Source organism: Zonotrichia leucophrys, chromosome 2, assembly GCF_028769735.1.
Source record: "Zonotrichia leucophrys gambelii isolate GWCS_2022_RI chromosome 2, RI_Zleu_2.0, whole genome shotgun sequence".
Lineage (NCBI taxonomy): Eukaryota > Metazoa > Chordata > Aves > Passeriformes > Passerellidae > Zonotrichia > Zonotrichia leucophrys.
The window spans coordinates 57835936-57851988 of NC_088171.1; the positions used below are offsets into that span (position 1 = coordinate 57835936).

Consider the following 16053-nt stretch of genomic DNA (forward strand, 5'->3'; position numbering starts at 1 on the left):
TCTCTCACAAAGACAGGCCTTCATTCCTTACAATCTCTCCCTGTATAACTCCTACAAAATCCATAGAGAAATACATGTGGTTTGTATTTCCAGCTCTTGAACCACAACAAAGTCACTTACCTCTTTACTAGGCATGACCAGGAATTTTCTGCAACAATCAATCACTGGCATATTTACATCAACTAATATTCTCTAAGCAAAACTCTGCACATAGGAAAATCCATGTTAGGGCAAATCCCCAAGCTTAAAAAGGCGAGAAATGTCTCTACTCCCACTGTTTGAGCTGCAGCCACTGTTTCTGCTCCTGGAGATAAGCAGTCTTGCTAAAGAATCATGAGACTCCTATCAGCCAGAAAAAGCAAATGAAAATGTAAACACAAGAGAGAAGCAAGAGGACACAACCATGTTCAACGAAATCTGAACTACTGCAGCATAGGAGGAGTGGAAAAAACTTGGCTACAAAGGTAATTCCGTCTACAAGCTATTCTCTTACAGAGATGGGAATAGCAGTTCTTACAGCAGTTCTTTTCACATTCTGTTTCAATATCCAAACAAAGCTGAGTGAATTTCAGTTTCTAGATCACTGACATAATTCTTCCCAAAATAAACAGCTGCTAGGAAAAGTTCTTCTCCTGCACTGACAATCAGGCTAGACACTCATCCACATCTTCAAAAATTTGTGTATTGCCGGAATTCTCAGGCAAGAAAGGCTTTCTGGCAGTCCTGAAGCAGCAACACTTACTTTTATCTAACAGCTGCTGCTGTCAAGCTCCCAGATGGCTTTACTTTCTGCATCTTTGGAATGAATCACTTCAAACGAGGGGAAGTGAAGCTATTAGTTCCTCCTTTACTAACAACTATATCTCACTACAGAGCAGTCCACAAACTTCTACTCTAAACGTAATTCCAAACATACAAATTGCATCACCACCAGACAGCTGTGTCCTGGACAATGTTCATTGTCTATTTCAGGGACTGTCAGCACTTTAATGACTTGTCAGTTGAACAAAAGATAAAAGTGGTTCTTGTATCCCCAAAATACATCTACCTGTTCATTGTTTATGTAGGAGTTAAAAATTAACTTCAAACCTAATTCATAAAGTACACACTTTTTGGTTCAAGTGTTGCTGTTCTTGCAAATCAGTAAATGGTTGCACATGAAACAAGCCAGAACTCTGATAAAAGACACAAAGCACACAACACATGGTGTGCTGGCAGTACTTTTCCAAAACCAGAGAACTGGGATGATCCTTTGCAATGATGCAGAATTGCTGTTAAATTTGAAACCTCCCACATTTGCCTCAAAGATATGAAAAGAAACAGAGAAATATATCAAAAACTCCTAATGCAAACTGATGAGTCTCACTTAAGATGCAAATTTAGTTTTAATCTCACTGCATTTTGGTTTTCTGTGAGGAAAAAATCCCAACTGTTTTCCTTGCTTCAATTACAGGCCTCTTCTGTGTGGTAATCACATATCCTCTGAACAGAGAGAGAGAGACACAATCTCCCAGGATTTTCCTGAGAAGCTGTAAGAAAGCTCAGAGAAAAGAATGAGAAACAATTCTTATCTTCACTCACTGCACCTGTTGTTGTGCACATGTGAATGTGTTACAGAGATTTGTTTACCAAAGGGTGCTTTCTTAATTGGACACTGGTCATGGTGTTTGGATTGACTGACCAATTGGATCTGTCTGTATCAGACTGTCTGCAAGGGTAATGGGTGGAATGATGTTGGGGAGGATGAAAGGAAAGCCTTTTAAATATGACTGCCTGGCAAAAGATTTTGAGAATATAGAAACTATAAGTGAGATTGAAATGAAAGCAACCTTTGAGATACCTTAGTTGCTGAAAAACAATGATGTGACCAGTTGAATGTAATCCCCCCTGGAGGAAACAATTCCCTCTGCAAGCAGGCAGGCCTAAGAGTCAGAGCAGGCCTTGCAGCTTGGCAGATGGGGCCCAAAGAATAAGATTTAGGGTTTAACACGTAAACTTAGTATGATAATGTAGTGATTCTTATAGGTTGTGTGGAAACATTGTAAGATATGCATGCTGTAGTAGATTGGTTAATGAGAATCTGCATATTCAACACTGAAGATGATTTATTGTGTTGTAACGGGAGCTTCGCTCTCTTTTCGCTCTTTTTGCTCTCTTTTCGCTTGCTCTCTGCGCTCTCTTATCTCTCATCTCCCTTATCTCTTTGCCCGCTTTCGCGCTCCTCTTCGCGCCCTTTTCTTTCTTTGTCTCTTTGTCTTCCCTCTGCACTTCTTCACCCCCTCCTTTCTACATGCTCTCCGCTCTTAAACTTTTGCAGTTGACTCTCTTACACTTTAAGCCTCTCTTCTCTCAGCCCTGCTCCGAGCTGCAGCTGGCAGCTCGCAACAGGGCCCTGCACCCACGCCCTTTGTAATAAACTATAAGTTACGTGACTTGGCTTCAAAGAGATCTCGTCTCCATCCATCCCTACCATGCATGACCCCTGTCTCCTACAGAATGGTATGGTATGGTATGGTATGGTATGGTATGGTATGGTATGGTATGGTATGGTATGGTATGGTATGGTATGGTTTAATAACGCAATTGGTCAGCCTTCTGCAATGATGGAGTCAATGCTAATTATTCCCTGTTCAGGGGCTCGCTGCTACAATGCTTTTGTTCCTTCATAAGCTTAAACTGCATGTACGTGCCAGTGATTTTGGACCATTAACATTAAGCATGCTTGAATGCAGGCTGAGGCTCAACACTGACACCTGCACCTAGCTAGATTACCAGAATAAACACAGACAACATAATAGCATCACTCTATAAATTAACTTACTCTATGGATAAGTTTACCTGAAACAGATTTATTCAGACAGGTCACCATGCTGCTCAAATTTTATTGTTCAAGATATAGAACAGTATGGTGCTCTTGCTGCTGCTCCATCACAAGCATACTTTGGTACAACCACTACTTAAACCTATCCATGGATGTGTTTAGAAAGATGTTCTCTAACCATACCACTCAACCAATTTTGTTTCCTCTGTTATCAGTACCAGGCTTCCTGGGATGCATCACCTTTTGCAGTACTAGGTACTTCTGGCTGTGTGTACATTCCCACATCTGAGGTCAACTGGATTACTGGGTCACCAATCTGATCCACTTCAGATATAGATTTAAGTTTTGTAAGCAAGGCTACAAGATACACCTCTTCAAAAATTTTATGCGAAGTGTTGCAAGTATAGATGATACCTGGACTGGTGCAGAGTGGCAGAGAAGGGTCATGCAAATGAACCAATCACAATGAACTGATAAAAAATTTGGGGAAAAATATATGGATTGTGAATCTGTGTCATCTTAGAACCTGGCATTGGCCAGTTGTAGTGCTTTCTGCAATTTGGAGACCCAGAATTGCATTTACTGCAACTCTCAAACTGTGACATAAAAAGTAGGTAAATAGGTCCTGATTACATAAATTGGTTCAAGACTGCGAGATCAATTTCTGATTCATAAACATTAATCTGGCAATCCTTTATTATGTTTTTAAAGAGCTTTTAGAAAAGTATTATTGGATGGTAACAGAATTTAACTAGAAAGGAAGGAAGAAGGTATGAAGTCATCTATCACTTTTTTCCTTAACCTAACCCAAGCAAATCTGATATTCATACATGCATTTCATTTTAAATAAAATGAGTTTTCCAACTCATTTTAAATAAAAGAAGTTTTCCAACTTCTTTCTCATGATGAAACTTCGGGTCTCTTCTGGGCGTTTGCTTAATTACCCAAATCATCACAGGCCTCCTGCTAGCTATGCACTACACAGCAGAAGCCAATATGGCCTTCTCCTCTGTCGCTCACATATGCCGGGATGTACAATTCAGCTGACTCATCTGTAACCTCCATGCAAATGGAGCTTCTTTCTTCTTCATCTCCATCTACCTACACATTGGCCGAGGACTTTACTACGGCTCATATCTAAACAAAGAAACCTGAAACACCGGAGTCATCCTCCTCCTAACCCTCATAGCAATCGCCTGTGATGATTTGGGTAATTAAGCAAACGCCCAGTAGAGACCCGAAATTTCATCATGAAAGAGCAGTACTTAGGTATTCAGGAAATGATTTGGTTTGCTAAGTTTCTCAAGTCCCTGAGTATAACAGAAAAATAAAGGAGGCTGAAGAAACAAGGCGTGTTATCACAAAACCAAAATGTGAACAAACACTGTAAAGAAAACAACTGATGGGATTGTTGTTAGCAAAATGCTAACAAACAGAACACACAAGTTCACATGAAGTCCTTAAACCTTGAATATTTTGAGAAGCAGAAAAGAGGACATCCAAGACCCAACAGAACATTTATCTGTGCAAAGGTTAAGATGAATTTTGCCAGTCAAAAGTATCACATTTGTACTTTAATGTTTTTACAATTACACTGAAGCAAGAAAAAACTGCTTCACGAAGTACAAGTTTCTAGACCAGAAGCTAGCTGCTGTTCAGCCAGTATGGAACATGGGCAGAGTCAGCCAGCAGAGGCTCATCCTTAGAATACTACTGTAATTTATCATCCCACTTTTGCCCACCATGGATCAACAGAAAATAATACTTGTTCCACGATCCGAAGTACAAAGAATAGACTGATATATTTACAACTGTCACCCAATATACAGAAGCTATTGTGTCATTTTCATTCTACTTCTGCAAAATTTTTTCAGCTATTTTAAGCAAAGACTCAACTTGAAGTACCTTGTGTTTAGATAGAACAATGTAACATAACATCACAGTACAGAAACACTGTCACAAGAACAAAACAGTAAGTAAAGTTTATTTCAAAATCACTAAACTACATGAAACTATCTCCCTTTGTTCCTATCAAAAACAAAGCCCATCTTCAGGAACACTTCAATAATTTGCAAGTGCACACTCCAAATGCTGATGTTCAGAATCCATCATTTTTCTTTCAAACGGCTGAAACAGCACACACACCATGAGTCATGGCACTTTTCTTACTACACTGCTAGGCTTTCAGCAAAAATTAGTTATGGTCATCAAATATAAAGGAGCAGAAAAACACTGATGGCTCTACATGGTTGCGGAAAACTGTACAGAACCACACTGAAAGGCTTAAAGTGGCTGTCCAAAAGGTCAACTTTATGGATTTATTCCTTTCTTTATGTATGGAACATGTAGTTCCACAGTATTTCCATTTGTAATAAAATTACTCCACCACTCCATGGCACAATAAATTGATCTTCAGGTGTTTCTAATCAAGTACATATATCAAAAAAGGAAGTTCAGGTACACATATGTTTAGCAGAGCTCTTTAATTTTCTAACTCACTAATTGAACTTAAAGGATTTTGCACTGGGACTTGTCATTTATTTACAAGGATTAGAGCAAAAGTACAAGCAATATGGGGTAACCTTATATTGTGGATCTGACAGCCTGGTCAGAAAGAGAAAGCTAGATAAGTTTTCCCAGAATCAGCCTGGGAAGCTTTAGGGAGCTGGTGATAAACAATGATTGCCAAATATTAAAAACAAACTGCAGATGGTGTTTTTATAATAATCTGTTTTGCTGTTTTTCTTATAAGATTGTTTACAAATGCATGTCTTGTTAATTAGACAATCATGTGAAATGTATTGATTAAATGACCAATCAGGTCCATCTGTAGCAAACTGAGCTATAAAAGAAGAGAGGATGAAATAAATGAAGCTTTTTTGCCTTCTGATCCGATTACGTGTCATCTCTGACTCAACAGTGACATTATATGATAATAATTATAGTATTTATTTCTTATAAAAAAAATTTGAAGATGTCTACACACATTCAGCATAAGCATATACTAACATAACTAATTATATATTTGGTGGAAAACTTATACTGTATGTAAATGACTTAAGAACAAAAGTTCTTCATACAAGGAATAGTTTATGTGTATTTACTGAAAGAAGCACAGGGAATATCCTGACACAGAAAACTTTAGATGAACTTTAGAAGTTTAGCAAGTTCCTTAAAAGGATAACAGTTTAGGCAACATGCTTCAAGGTTTAAATAAGATAGAGAAAAACAGTATCTAGCCATACCACTTGAGAGAGAGTTCACTGCTCTGGGCCATCTCAGAAGCTGTACAGACCCTTCTACTTGGAGCTCCAAGAACAGAGAAAACATAAACAATGAAAAAGAGATGTAGTAATGCAACTTTTACTTCCACAGTTGGAGAGAGCATGTCAACAGTAAGAAATAAAAAAGTGTTCCTCTGATTACTGAAAGTTGCCTCCATCTATTCAGTCTGGAAGGAGTTTAAACTAGTGCTTTTCTTCAGCATTTGGATTCTACGCATGTTTGAATGCAGAATCTAGAGTAGGTATGATAAATATGAAGGTAGACCTGCAGTCTACCCCATCTCTCACTTTCCTCTTGCTTAGCAGTCTGATCCAAAGCTTTCTGATGTCCAGGAAAATCTTTGAAAAGAACTTAAGCCTTAAACAAAAGGAATCACAGATAAATATTTAACACTTAAGTGAAACTTCTGGAACAGGGATAGAGGTGTCCAGGGATCAATTTGGATAACATCTGATCACTTTCTGGGATCAATACATAATAACAAATTGTACTATCTCTAGTAATGCTTCCCTTACTATTAAAAAACAAGCAAAGCACTAGAGCAAACTACACTAAAGGCTATTAATATTATGTGTACAGCTTAAATTCTTCTGTCACTTAAAAAAATATAATCTCCTGGTCTGGAGGAATTTATTTAACCACAATTTACTATCAGAAGTGTCTGTGGTCTATAGTGCTAAAAAAACACTTACAGAGTATTAAGCTTTACTCTGTACAGACTATTGAATATAACAGGCACCTCTTCAAAATCCAGATATTAAAATCTAAAACTATGGGACTCAGGAGGGTGAGTCTTTTATCCTGGTCTTTTCCAAAGTCAAGGAAAAAATCCACCAGCACATATTTGAGGTGGTTGTTCATGTACTAACACCATCTTGGAAACACATGCAAGGAAATAAAAAACTTTTCTACATATCACTATTCGTAGAAGATGGTTTCCTGCAGAAACCTTTCCAGGAAAAGTCCTCAGTTCTTCCGTAAGTATTCAATGGTGGAAACTTTACACATATTGTTTAATTAACCAGCGTCCCAGACACTGTCACAGACAGTTACAGGATAGTCCAAATAAATCTCAGCATGATAAATTTGCTGAAAGTGCCTTCCTTAAACAAAAACACCTGTCATAGAATCAAGCCTTCCTGACCAAAGCGCCTTCGTAACAAAAGAACACATTTTGAACAAGCTTTATAATCAACAGAACATGCTTGCCAATGGGGAGAAAAGTGTGAACATCACAAAATCATTATCCTGTAAAATAAGCGTTGCAGTGGCCAGCTGAAACCACCAAGCAGGACCAAGAGAGTCACTGGAAAGAGGTCTAGCCAAAAAAGGAAAGGTACATAATGTTAAAAGACCAGCAAAAGGGCAGAAATTTCTCTCAATCAGAACAATATGATTACTTCAGGATTCACCAGAAAAAGGATTGCTATTGCTTCGTGGTGGCCTAAAAAAACCTGTCTCTTGTTCTGTAAGTCTTCCCAGAGATTTGTCATTTGACATTCATAACTTGGTTATTAATTATTAATTTGGTATCTTAATTTAAGTTCATTCATGAACATGCAATGGTTCTATAACTTCTTACATCATGTACAAATGGTATCATGACTGATAATGCCATCTATTCACATTTCCTTTGTTTACTAGAGGAAACACTCACATATATATGACGCATAAGGTAGTTGAGTTTATGCATACTTTGGTGAGGACACAGAGTGGGAATTTAATTGCTCCTCCTGGTCTTAGGAAAGAATGAAATCCTGATTTGTACTAAGGCATTTTGGATTGTTTCTTCCTTACACTTTTAATCTCTGATGCTACCATGCTAATTTTACTCTCAAGCAAGTACAGTGTTAAAATAAATCCAATACTTATAATGTCAAGAAGGTTATTTTTCCTTGTCTAATGAAGCTAAAGAGGTTGGATGCCTTATTGCCTTCAGAAGAAGGAGGAAGAGTTGTTCAGGAAGCAGGTGCAGGGAAGGAAAACACCTGTGGATGAGGCTTGCCTCTGATGCCTTTTTTGAGCTTACCTAGAAACAGAGGCCAGACAAAGTTCAAAGAATAAACTTATAATAATATTTAATGAAGAGCCTTCAGGTACATTAAGGGTAGATGAAGCCTCCCCAAAGGGCTACACCCAAAATGAACTATGGTCACGAGTTTTTCAGACAGCTATAAGTTCCTCCAAGCTTCAGGCAATGAAGTCATATTCCCCCAGTTTGCTCCCCCCCAGTTCACTTTTCTTTATACTTTTCGAGGCCTGAGGCTGTAGGGTGTCCTTGAGTTTCAGGCCTAGAGGAATTGTTTTGTCTGACCAAAATGTGTAGACAGTAGCTAACACTTTATATGGAGTTTAGAGTTATGCACTAATGCAGTACGGGATTTGAAAAATAAGAAGGCTAAAATCTTAAGGCATCACCTCTTGCAACTTTTTATTCAACCTGGTCCATTAAACAGGTTGTAAGACTGAGTGAAGAGGCTTTTCCTGTCGTATCTGTACATGAGAAGAGATATTGATTTGGACATTAGTGTTTAAATTAACAACATTAACAACCATAGATTGAAGCTGACATGACTAAGAAAAAGGCACATGCTAAAAGATAAAGACAAACCTACTAAAAAACCCATATACGCTAGGCAAATACAGACTTGGTTGAAAAAGCAGTGTTACATGGCCCCTAAAGCTAGTTAATGCTAGTATGTTGTGGTTTAACAGATTGTTTGGTTTTTAGTTGGGGTGGGAGTCCACGGGCTGCAGGGTTGGTTCTCTGTGGGGACCAGGCGGAATCAATCAGCAGGCTAGTTTTGAAGACACCTGGTTAAACAACTTAAAATAGCTGGTTAAACCACTTAAAATAGCTGAACACTCCTCTGTGGAAAAACACATTCAGAAACAAACAAAGCCTGGGAAAAGCTCTCTTGCTTCCAGCCTTTGAACAGGTAACTGTCCAAGCTGGCCCCTCCCTGGAATGTCTGCCAAGCCCCATCCTGGGGGGTGGCTGGGGCCTCTTCCCAGCAGGACCACGCCCCCTCCCAGCAAAGCCCGTCAGTCCATGGCACCAGGGGCCATCCCAACACCACGAGCAACCAGATAGCTGGGATCAGCACTCGGAGTGGCCCTGTGGCCAGCGCAGGGGGCGGCCTCGAGGCCAGGAGCGGCCGGCCATGTGGCTGGGACTGCACGGCTGAAATCAGCACGACTGGGGCAATGTCATACGGCTGCAGCTGTCTCAACATGGCTCGCAATTAACTTTGTTTGCTTAGCCGCTTTTTGCTTAGCTATGGTGTGGACAGAAGGACAAAAGCAGTGGCAGCAGTTTTTCTTTTTCCAGTGCCCCACTTGAAGGAAAGTCACATGGTGGTACCCTCAGCCATCATGGCTTGCATAGTGCCAGCAGGGACCATGTGATCAGCAGCGAGAGACGCGCTTCCTTGATTGCGGAGCCTGGACAAGATTAACCTTTCAACACTGCAGAACTCTGTTAAAAACTGTTTCAGTTTATAAAGCTTGAGAACAAACAAACCTACAAATACCATTTTTCTCCCAAATCAGGAAAAGGAAAGGGTGAAGACATGTAAAGAAAACAACATGGGACACTGAATTCAGTGAAGACGGAGTCAAATTCTAGCTGGGAGGAGACTGAGGAAATGCCTTGTCTTGGACTGACATTCTCTGGTGAGGCTATGGTGAATATATAACTGATATATCAGACTTTATTTTTTCCCTGTAATTCACAGAATGCACTGAGGGGCTGTAGCGTTCCAACTACAGCCATGAGCAGAAGCACCAGTGTTGAAATAAGCAGATGTTGCAATAACTGTAATCCAAAGAGAAGCTTTAACAGAGAGAGATGAGAGAGATCAGAAACTTTGCCCCAGGGATGAAAGAAGAAAACCTCTGTTCCCAGATATAAAGGAAGAGAACTTGTGTTTCCATACTAAAACAGCTCATCCTTAAAATAGTACCCCAATAAGCTGAAATTACCCATGGTGGTAGTTATGAGATAAAACTTCCAAAATGTGGGACGGACTTCACGATTGCAGAATTCTGGGTGCCTGCTGATTTGCTGTGACTTTAATGCCACAAGAGAACTGTTTCATGTGGAGAAGTCTCCATAGCATGGTAAGACAGACTCCTCTTCTTAAGAGAACTGAAAAAAGACTGTTTTAGAGGTGGTAAACTGACTGCAAGTCTCAGGTTTTATGTCTTTACATTGTCAGTAAATGTAAAAGAAAGAAAAGAAGGTGTGGGAGGAAGAGAAGTGTTCTGAACAGAAGGTTTATTCTGATTTTTCTTTTGTTTTTTTCTTACTATTCTTATTTCTTATGATTTTTTTTCCTTTACTTCTGTTAATAAAGTTTTTTAATAAAGTTTTGAGCCTGTTTTGCCCTCCTCCTAATCCTTATTTCACAGCAGAAGATGAGTAAATAATTCTAGAGAGTGCATTGGTGATTTGGCCAGCACTAGACCCATTGGCTGGGAAACTCAGATTGGCAGACCAAAACCACTACACCTAATTGTTGTTTCTGCCCAGTTTTTGAATCGAAACCGCCACATAGTCACAGTCACATGTGTTACCTTCCTCCTAGTTTATACTATCTGAATTTGCTGTGCTGAAGAGAGAGGTCTTTTGCACAGTCTTACAAAAGTAGAACTGCAGAGAACATTTAAATGTCGCATAAACTACATTAACATCTATTAAACCACTCAAATTTCACCTTATGGTCTTTGAGTTTAGAAGCATAATGAAAGCTTTTGATAAAGGGCGAGTGAATAAATCCTTGGGATAACAACACTGCCTATTACTGAGACAAGACAAAAATAAATTGGAGGACATTAAAATGCATTTTTTTCTTTTGAAAGCAAAAAATTGGTTCTGCAGTAGCTTGGAAGTATTAGACAAGTGCAGCCTGTGCTTCAGATAAATTTGTGCACTGTTAAAAACATTGATGCCAAGGGGTGTGGAAGCAAGTGTTCCCAGAAATGGAAATATAGATAGTGAGAGGCAGGAGGCTCACAGAAAAAATTCATGGGCCCAGGGAACCCTGGTTCTCATCTCTCTTGTCTTCAAACATAAGATTTTCAATATTTAGGTAAGGAACTATTCCTCTTTGGCCCTTTGCATTTTGGGGGAGATTCTCCTTTTATCTGAGCTAAGTTTAAACTAAGCAGAATTGTTAAATGGTACCTGAGAAAATCACTGTCTCGGGGCACTAAGTAAAATACACATAATTTCTCACTTCAGACATTTTCTTATCAACATAGTTATATGTTTGGGTAAAAGGAAAAAACTATTTTTCAACAGAACTGGAGTTCAGCTCAGCACTTAAGTAAACCCTCTAGGCTTTCAATGAAGTGTTCAGTATATCTTATTATATAGTCCTAAAAGAGACAAGAAAGTAACTTTGAATGAGCAAATCCTTTGAAAGTCTGGCCCCTGGCTGCACTTAACTGTTGGCTCCTATCTGACCTATGCAAAATACTATAATAATTTTATTTTTGGTAACCAAAAAAACCCCAACAAAATCAAACACAACCAAAAATCCCAAATCTCCAAAGCATAAGCCCAGAGAAAATACATTCCAGACCAATCTTAGTTATCAAGCACAAATTTGAAAACATCTGTGTGAAATTATATTTACTCCCTAACATATTGAGGTAACAAAAAATTCAAGCCACAGTACTGTTAAAATTAATGCTGTATTAATGAGGAAGGCAAAAGAGAATTGCCTATTGCTGCACATTTTGAAATGAAACCTTGTAATCCTGTGTTTCTATTCAATGTTTCTAACATACTAAAGAAACCATCTTATATTAATTTTTCTCTCTTTGTCAGCTTCATTATTAAGTAGACAAACTAATTTAAATTATATCTGTTCAAGAAAAGAACATACAAAACTGCAAGAAATAGAAGAATTAAGTTTTCTCAAAGAAAAATCAATTAAAAACAGACACTCCACAATGTTTCAGATACTGTTTTAAGCCGGCAGCGTTTTATAGTGTAAATTTGTCTATCTTTTATAGGCTTCCCTGTTTTTACTGTCAAATAGAGGGGAATTGTTAGAGGACACATTTTTATCCCTACATTCAACCAAATTTCTCTTAGTCTCAAAAGTTAGTGCATCCAACTGGTGACTAAAAACTGAAATTAACATTTATTCACTAGGAATTTGTTCTTCAGCATCACTCATCAGAAATGGCATCAAAGCTGCCATTTTCTTTGGTAGTCATCTGCATTCCTGTAAAGTGACAAAACCAAGCAGTTTTGCCTCAACTTTTGAGTTTTACATTATTGAAGGGGCCTTTGCAAGTGTTTAACAACATAAGAGGGTACCTCCCTACTGAATAGCTATTTACTTTGGGTTGAAGAGGACAAAAAAATCTCAGTAAAAGTCAAACATCCTGTCTCATGACATGACATGGGTGCATACCAGAATGTTGGTTATTTATTGCCTCCATGGAAACATTTATTGCATACATGGAGACACTTCTCAGATACTTTCCTTTATGAGAAGAAAAAAGCAGAAGCAAACCAGTTTATATATATTTGGCAAATTTTGACTGACTGTTGTTGATTTCAGTTACAAAAGACTAGAAAATTTGGAAAGCAACGCTCCTGAGACATAGGAATTTGGATTCACTCAGCCCTACCCTATTTGGATTAAAACCCTCATTTTTATGCCAGAACTGTTTCTGTTCTAATTGTCAAGCACCACTGAGCAAGCAAAGGTAGTTTTCTGGGAAACAAACAGCAAGGCTTTGTTGAGAGAGAAATTTAAGTGTCTGCTTTGTAAAGACTAAATCAAAGTCCTTCATCTGTCATTTTAAGCAATTTTAACATGCACATGTGCTTCTCTTTCCACAGACTGTAGAGTTGGAAGACAAAAGAGTGCAGGGGGTTGTAGCAGTTGTTAAATGAAGTGAGATGTCTTAAAATGGAACACTGAACAAGAACCCTGTGCATTTCTGTTGCCAATCCACTTAATTCAGTTGAACCAAAACAAATACTATTTTGGCCAACAATGAACTTTGGGTTTACCAGCTTTCTTTATTAAAAAAAAAATGAAAATCCTGTATCTCAGGCAACTGAATGCCACATACACAAATGGCATTTTCTCTCTAGAATACTTTTAATGTGCTACCAGGATACTTAGAATAGACTTGAGAAAAAGCAGTCAGACAGTGCAAAAGGAAGACTAGCATTCATCTCTTCTTCCAATAATTCACCTTTTCTATTTAAATAAGTTTATGTTCTTTAGCAATATATATTATTTTAGTGTCTTTTTATTTCAATATCTTTTTGAAATCTGATTTCATTTTCAGAACACTTGAGAGCCCAGGTTTTTACCAGGATCCACTGGCAGGTTTCATATAAACTAATGGTTCCTATTCAAAAAAGACTTGCATTTTCAGCAGGAGGGAAGTGTTTAAGAACAGTAGCTCTTATGCACTAAGTAGCTCTTATGCACTTATGCCAAGTAAAAATCCTGGAAATTATCACTGAAAACTAAAAAAAATTCCTCAACAAAAGACAAATCAAATCTTTACCATTTACCTCAATTCCTCTGGTTTGGGGAGCCTTTTTCAATATTATTTGTCATTTCATATTTGAGAGACATTTTGTAAGATACACGTGTGGCCACAGGTATCTTGGTATTTTGCAGCAAAAGAACAACCTTTTGTAAATCCATACACATTTATTGTATGGTAAGTGAAACTTTAAAGAAAAAAATAAGAGAGCTCAGAAAGATCAAAAGTCATTTCTGTTCTTTTCTATCACAAAAGTCTTTCCTGACTTCAAAAACATAGGAAAAGCAAAACTTCTACACAGCAGTGGGAAGATCCAATTCTTCTGGTCCCAAATACTACACTTAAATGCATACTTTTACATCAGTGTAACAAAAGTCTCTGTGCTAATGTCTTGCTCAAGGAGGAAGAAATCTGACATAAATTGAAAATTAAGAACTTTATAAAACTTTTTATCTATTATGGAGGACCACTTCCCAAGGGATCGGAAAAGAAACAGTATTTATAAGAAGAAATGCAAATAATTTATTGCTTTCCAATTGTCAAAATTCTGTAAGAGTATTAAGAATGAAGGATAAAGAACTAAATTCAGATAACAAACTGAATACAGCCTGGCTACATTCAACACCTATGTACACAATCTTATTAGCAAAGGATTCAAGATCATTTAAAAGGCAGTTGCTTATGTCCATAATATTGTATCACGCCAGTAAATCAAAAGCCTTTGGGAATATTTTTCTCTAATCATGTCTTCCCATCTTTTGTTCTTTTGGTAATAAAGCCAAATAGTTGTACCATTTCAAAAGAGATACTATTCTCTTATTCACTTCTAATTTCTATTTTAACATAGGAACTTGGAAATACACATTCCATGCACATATACCTACAAAACAATTTCATGTTCACAAAGGTTCTGCTGTAGCCTTCCTGACCACCTTGGTAAGGAATTTCATAGGCTCACATTTTTTGAAATTAACAAAAAGGTGTATAACTGTAATATAAGAATCATCTGTCACACTAACATCTCATACTGTTACCACTGAAATTCCTGTGGGAAAACAGGTACAAGTAAAACCATAAAGACTAGATCCTACATAAGCCTATGGGTTTAACTTAATGTAAAGTAGAACTGAAAAAGGTGCTCTATATGACACTTCCCTGCACCTTAAATATATCACCACTGTTATGCACTTTCAAATGTGCCATGTATTGCCCCTTTACATTTTCTAAAGTACAGAAGAGATTCTCTCTCAGACTTCAGGATTACAGCTAGAGGCCTCATATTCTAAGGTTTTTGACTTTGATCACATTCTGGATGTGAAATCATTATCTCCTCCTAGTGGTACCTCACCTTAGTGAAAACTAGGATGCAATACACATTTTTAACACACAAGCATGATACTAAACATCTGCACAAACCCTAAAGAGAAGCTTGTCCGGGTGTTTATAAATCTTACACAGAAGATTACCTAACTGCACTATATTTACCCTAAGCAGCAGACTAAGCTCAAACTTGTGTTAAGTAAAGACCCCATCCTTAAGAGAAAAATATATCTGTTGCCTGTGTATGTGCTCCTCGTGATCTTTTGCTCAACCTCTGCAGAGACATTGCTCTGCCTGCAATTCTGTTATTGAATATCATAGGGCAACAGTCTGCCTCATAAATATTTACTTGAGAAAAGAATAACTATATACATCTAATCTTGTGGTATATTTTCTAGCTTAAACTCAAGTGGGTTTTTTTGCAGATATACAATGAAATTCTTAATATCTATGCTATCATATCATATTTCTGGTCTATCTCAGGTAATTTAAAAAGTACCCTGCACACAAATTAGATATAAAAATCTATTAAATAGCACATATGACTTCTGAACAGCAGGCAAACAAGCTAGCTGTACTTGAAAATGAGCCCTGACTAACTCTTATTAAAGTCATGAACAGCATACAGTTCTGTATCTTCCAACAGAGTGCTGCCTGCATGTTTATCTCTGCTTTCAACTTCCTGCATTGTTGTAGTTACCTACAATGCAATGCATGAGGATGGGAAGGACAAATCCATCTAGCCAATCAATCTCAGCAATTAAAAAATATTTTACATCAATGCATTGCTTGTTGAGGGCTAGGTATATGCAAAGGAAGGGGGAAAGGATGGCAGAGGAAGGAAGGGAAAGAATCATAAATTAAATTGAAACATCATGGGTAGGAATTAAGACATCACTTCCAGTCAAGATACAGTCTCTCTGATGTTACTCTTAAAATACACTGCACAGTCTCAATCAACTCTGATGACTCCCTATGGAGTGGTCTACCTGCTGCATAAAATTATTGTTCTCTTTCCACCCTCTCTATTCCTCCAGTTTTCTGCAGGTTAGAGTCTCCTGTGCATTAGGAAATACTCTTATTACAACAGTGAGGCA

At 37.9% G+C, this 16053-nt stretch overlaps 1 protein-coding gene across 8 annotated transcripts in view; it reads right to left on the minus strand.

The window, feature by feature from the left end:
- Window positions 1-16053, minus strand: part of TNS3 (tensin 3) — a 200000-nt gene that overhangs the window by 74410 nt on the left and 109537 nt on the right. The window lies entirely within an intron of this gene.